This window comes from Gopherus evgoodei, chromosome 1 (assembly GCF_007399415.2).
Source record: "Gopherus evgoodei ecotype Sinaloan lineage chromosome 1, rGopEvg1_v1.p, whole genome shotgun sequence".
In the NCBI taxonomy this organism is placed as follows: Eukaryota; Metazoa; Chordata; order Testudines; family Testudinidae; genus Gopherus; species Gopherus evgoodei.
This window is the reverse complement of record NC_044322.1, coordinates 286502566-286508565: the sequence shown is the minus strand read 5'-3', so window position 1 is coordinate 286508565 and position 6000 is coordinate 286502566.

The following is a 6000-nucleotide window of genomic DNA, read 5'->3' as shown; positions in this document are numbered from 1 at the left end:
AAACAGGGTTTCAAAGACATATGCTAAAAAGAAAGAACATTACTTTGATCAGTACTTAGAAACTTAAATAAAAATTATTACAGTAGTAGGATTTTTTAATTAACAGGACCAACACTGTAACCTAACGAAGTTTTCATTTTCCATCTGGTCACCCTTGTTTTCCTTTACATATTCTAGTTCTAGTTTCTCTCTTTCCCACACAGCTTTTCTAGCTTGTACTTCCATTATTCTATCTTCCTATTTCCATAGGTTTTAAGGCCAGAAGAGATCATTATGATAAACTAGTCTGATCTGCATAATACAGACGATAGAACCTCACCTAGTAATATCTTCATGAAGCCCATAACTTCTCTCTCCCTACCTATTTTTTCCAGTTCGATCTCAGTATTTCCCTTCCCCACTCCTGTTTTTCCAGTCTCTGCAACCATTTCTCTATCACCAACCAATTGTAATTAGTCCTTTCTGTCCATCTTATTCCACATTTTCCAACTTTTTACCATATTTTTCAATTTACCCAGTTTTCCTCTTCCATGCCCTGAAGCCCATGCTCCTCACAAAAAAGTCCAAAAGGTTTCCTTAACCTTGCTTAAGGAAACAAAATATCTTAGAACTTACCTCTTGCTGCTGAACCTGAACGTACAGCACAGTGCATCTGTGCTCTTCTCCCTGATCATGTTTCTGAGAGGAACCAGGTGACTGTTTCTTGCAGCTGCCTGTGCTATTAGGTGTTTTCTCTCTGTGCATTTTTAGGTTTACAGCACAGACAAATCTCCCCTCCCCTAAAGCCAATCCCAGAACAATAGTAATAACTGATACTGACTAGAGCATTGACTGTTTTAGAAATGGCTACACGTTTTCCTTAGTAAAAATCTGAAAAATGCTGCCTCATCTACCTAATTAAAATGGGATTCTACAATTAAAGTGACTGGGTAAAATGTCTCCTTCTTATTCAGTAGGTCTGCTCCCTGCATGTACTCAAAGTCTGTTTACTTAAGTGACAAAAAATAATTTTTACTGCTTTTTACTAATTTTACTACTTCAGAACCAACACAGCAAAGAGATTAAGTGGGATTCTATTCCTTGTGCATCATGAACAGGGTTGTTTACTAATTTCTACTCAGTACACCAACCCACACCCTATTGAAGGCAATGGGGTTTGCACAGCTGTCACTAGGAGATTAATCTAAAGATGGGGGGGGAGGCTGTGCAGGTGTCACAGTGGGTCTAATTTGACCTTCATTACTGATGATGAGTCATGAAGAAAAAAAGAACTTGGCTTGACTCTCAAAGTTCAAGTTGAGTTTGCAGAGCTGGCAACTAGAAAAAATACCAGTTTTTATTCATAGATTGAACATATCTATTATACAGATCTTGGCCAGATGACAAACATGGGATCCAACCATGCCTTGTTTACAGTCCCTTTCAGTAGTAGAACTGTATTTATACAATCTTCTAACGTGTAAGATACACCAAAAGGTCCTTTGTAGACAGTTTTCCCTTACACGTGCTTTTTAATAATGTTTCCATGCTTTAGAGCAGGAATGCCATGTAAAAAACAGAGGGGCTCTGAATTACAGATTAGCCTTTTCTGTGTAATGCCTCTTCACAAAATAATTTAAAGATATGATGGAAGCTTAATTTTCATAGGAATAAAAACATAAAGCTATAAAAAAAATCATTCTTGCATTGATGTTTTATTGATTGATACATTCCTCTTCATTATAAACAAGGACTGGGGAAGAGGGGTTGAGCAAGGAACCTGACTGAATATGGTGGCTTAATCCACCAAGAAAATGACTCCAGTTTAATCCATGTAATTTGTTCTACAAGCAATGAATTGTGATGTTGCAAAAACTGAGATACAGTCAAATCTCTCAACAGCTACTAGATAAAGGATCTCTTCACTCCTGAAAGCTAGATTTTTAATACACTTAATTATATATCTAATCTTTCACTGCAGACCTGTCTACTATCTTTTTGTCACAATCTTTACCCTTTTCAGCTCTTAATTAGCTGCTAGTGTTACTATGTTTTTCTATATCACGTTTTCTTTTAATGTGCCATCCACTCACAGCACTGGGGTTGCCTGATGGCAGCCAGTCTCTGTTGTTTGTTTAACATGCTGAACTCTGAGCACACTTGGTATACATGTGATAGACAAGCCAATAGAACAGGCAAATAATAATAAAAATATTGCAAGAGCCAAAAATGTTCAGAAGTTACACACTGCCTGAATGCCTAACCTCTTAAAGACATTTTCAAGACCCAATTAAAAATGGAAACATTTAAATAAAACCTACTGGCAGTTTCATAAAAGTCAAATTAGTAAATTAAATTAAGGATGCTCTCTCTCCATGCTTCTTATTGATCTACGCTGTTGACTAATTATATGTCATTCAGAGCAGATATATGAAAAAATATTAATTTTTAGGGTAAATAAAAGGACCTATAAATATTCCTTCATGCAGTGTATAGTCAACTGTGCCAGTGGAATCCAGGATCAAGGGCAGAAATCTGGGAAATGGTGGAGACAGCACCCATTCACAATCTCCTGTCCCATTGGGGACCTAGATGGATGGTGGGGTCATAAAAGTGGGTAGGGTCAGACTGGGAAAGAGCAGAGCAGGGTCTCTCTCTGCAGGAAAGGCATTAGCCAGGGCCGATGCAAGCCATTAGGCAACGTAGGCGGTCGCCTAGGGCACTAGCATTTGGGGAGCGGCATTTTGGGTCCTTAGGCAGTAACCGTGGAGCCCAGATTTTCGTCCGCTCCGGTCATCGGCAGCATTTAGGTGGAGGTACCTGGGGCAGAGGTACATGGGGAGGGCTGCCTGCAGCAAGTAAGGGGGGCATGGCACTCAAGGGAACCGCTCCCCACCCCAGCTCACCTCTGCTCACCTCCTCCTCTGAGCATGCCATCCCGCTCTGCTTCTCTCCTTCCCAGGCTTGCAGCGCCAAACAGCTGATTGGCACTGCAAGCCTGTTTGGTGGGAGAAGTGGAGTGGCGATGGCATGCTTGGGAAGGAGGCGGAGCAGAGGTGAGCTGGGGCAGGGAGCTGCCGCACAGCTCCCCGGGCCGGGGAGAGCTGCTGCGGCGGTGGGGGGCACCTCAGGGTGGAGGGGAGGAGCTACTGTGGGAGGGCGCCTCAGGGTGGAGGGGGGGCAGAGAGCTGCCACAGAGCTCGGGGAAGGGGGCGCGCAAGGTGGAAGTTTCGCCTAGGGCACAAAACATCCTTGCACCCACCCTGGCATTAGCTCAGCATCTCTACTGGACAGTTTCTGTAATGGTCCTCTCCTGGAGCCCTAGATCAAATTTCAAGCTGCACTCCTGCCCCCCTAAATTATTTCCTCTTTAAACTAAATTGTCCCAGTCTTTTTATTTTCTCCATATATGGACATCTTGTTCTCCGTCTCTGAACCCTTTTTGATGTGGACTGACCAGAGCAGAACACAATGTTCCAGGTGAGGATGTACCATTGATTTATATTATGGCATTACGTCTATAATGCCCCTTTGTCATAAACAGATAGTTAAGGGTTAATAGAACAGGTGTACTTCATGTCTCTTTTGACTGTAAAGGGTTAACAAGTTCAGTGAGCCTGGCTGTCACCTGACCAGAGGACCAATCAGGGGACAGGATACTTTCAAATCTTGAGGGAGGGAAGGTTTTGTGTGTGCTATTAGTTTTTGGTTGTTGTTTGCTCTGGGGGCTTAGAGGGACCAGACGTGCAACCAGGTTTCTCTCCAATCTCTCTGATACAGTCTCTTATATGTCCAGAATAGTAAGTACTAGGTAGATAAGGCAAGTTAGACTTATGTTTGTTTTCTTTATTTGCAAATGTGTATTTGGCTGGAAGGAGTTCAAATTTGTATTTTGCTAAAAGGATTTTAATTTGTACTTGTATACTTAGGCTGGGAGGGTATTCCCAGTGTCTATAGCTGAAAGACCCTGTAACATATTCCACTGTAAATTTACAAAGATGATTTTTACTGTTTTTTCTTTCTTTAATTAAAAGCTTTTCTTGTTTAAGAACCTGATTTTTTTTATTCTGGTGAGACCCCAGGGGACTGGGTCTGGATTCACCAGGGAATTGGTGGGGAGAAAGGAGGGAAGGGGGAGAGAGAGGTTAATTTTCTCTCTGTGTTAGGATTACTTTCTCTCTCAGGGAGAGTCTGGGAGGGGGAGAGAGAAGGGGGGAAGGTGAATTTTCCTTTCTGTTTTAAGATTCAAGGAGCGATCTTCCAGGGTAACCCAGGGAGGGGAAGCCTGACAGAGGCAACGGTGAGGGAAAGGGTTTACTTTCCTTGTGTTAAGATCCAGAGGGACTGGGTCTTGGGGGTCCCTGGGCAAGGTTTTGGGTGGACCAGAGTGTCCCAGGCACTGGAATTCCTGGTTGGTGGCAGCGCTACAAGTACTAAGCTGATAATTGAGCTTAGAGGAATTCATGCTGGTACCCCATCTTTTGGACGCTAAGGTTCAGAGTGGGGAATTATACCATGACACCATTCCTTTCACATCCTATCTTTCTGTTCGCTTTTTTTGACCAATGCTGCATATTGAGCAGAATTGTTCACAATGATGCCCATGTCCATTTCTTGCCTGGTTACAGGTAAATTAGAATCCATTAATGTGTAATAGTAGTAGGTCAGATTATCCCTTCCAATGTGTTATGTTGTATTCTTAACCATGTGAGGAAGGCAGGCAGCAGTACTACCAGCAGGCTTTTATTGCAGGTTTGTGACATATTTTAATGTATTGAATCTGTTTATATGAATTCACCATTACAGTTCTTTAAGTAGTTGCTTATGTTGAATCTATTATATAGTGGTTATTATGTTTCTTTCTTCTTCTGTATCACAAGAGAGAGTCAGCTGTCAGGGCTCCAACCTCTTGTACCTGTCTGCATTTCTAATCAGGGATTTATGCTGTATCTGCCACACACAATAGCTGGTGACAAGGATTTCAAGAATCTTCGATTCATCAGAGTAGCAAAACAATCTATGATATTGCTTGCAGACCAGGGTGAAAGGCTCTGCTACCACTGTCTGAACTCCAAACTACAGTACTGAACTAATAGTAGTGAGGTGGAAAGGCAGGCTATATAGGAAAAATGGAGGCCTTTGACAGTGCCATGGAGCACTGGCTCATGTAGAGAGAGAGGCTGGAACAGTACTTTGAAATGAATGAAATTCCCTCAGAAAAACATGGAGCAGCATTACTGAATGTGATGAGTGGGAAAACATACAGTTTAGTTCGCAGTCTGATTGCCCCAGAGAAGCCAGCAAGCAAAACCTCTAAAGAGATAGTGCAAATTGTTTAAGAGCACTTGGCACCCAAGCCCCTGATTATATCAGAAAAGTTCAGGTTTCATAAGCAGAATAAATTTGAAGGTGAATCTATTTTCTCCTTTGTGATAGAGTTAAAATGATTGTCAGAACACTGTGCTTTTAAGGATGGGCTTAACAAGGCCCAAAGAGATAGATTTGTGTGTGGACTGCTTAACGAAAGCACGCAGAAAAGGCTCTTAACTGAGAAAAAATCTAACCTTTAAATACACAGTAGAAATTGGAGTAGCGATGGAAACTTCAGCAAGGGATGTGATAGTATTGCACACCAGAGTTAAAACAAAAGTAAGAATGCATAAACTATCTATAACCCAAGGCAAAAGCCAGTCCACTCACCAGACAGACACATGTTATAGGTGGGGAAAAGAGTTCTGCTCGCCTACTGATTGCCAAATTAAAGATGCATATTGCAGAAGCTGTAATAAAAAAAAGGGCACAAGTGGTTTGTTGCACTAAGAGAAATGTGGAAGAAACCAAATTAGGGTGTTAGTGATGGTAATATAGTATTTAGGCCTGTTTATTTGCCAGAGACAGAATTTTGGGTTTTGTTTGCCTATTTGAATTTTGAGCTTTTTTAAAATACAGTTATTTGTGTCTTATACTGACATACGTGAACAAGGAACAAAGAATGTGTGTTGCTTCTGCCGACAGCCAGAT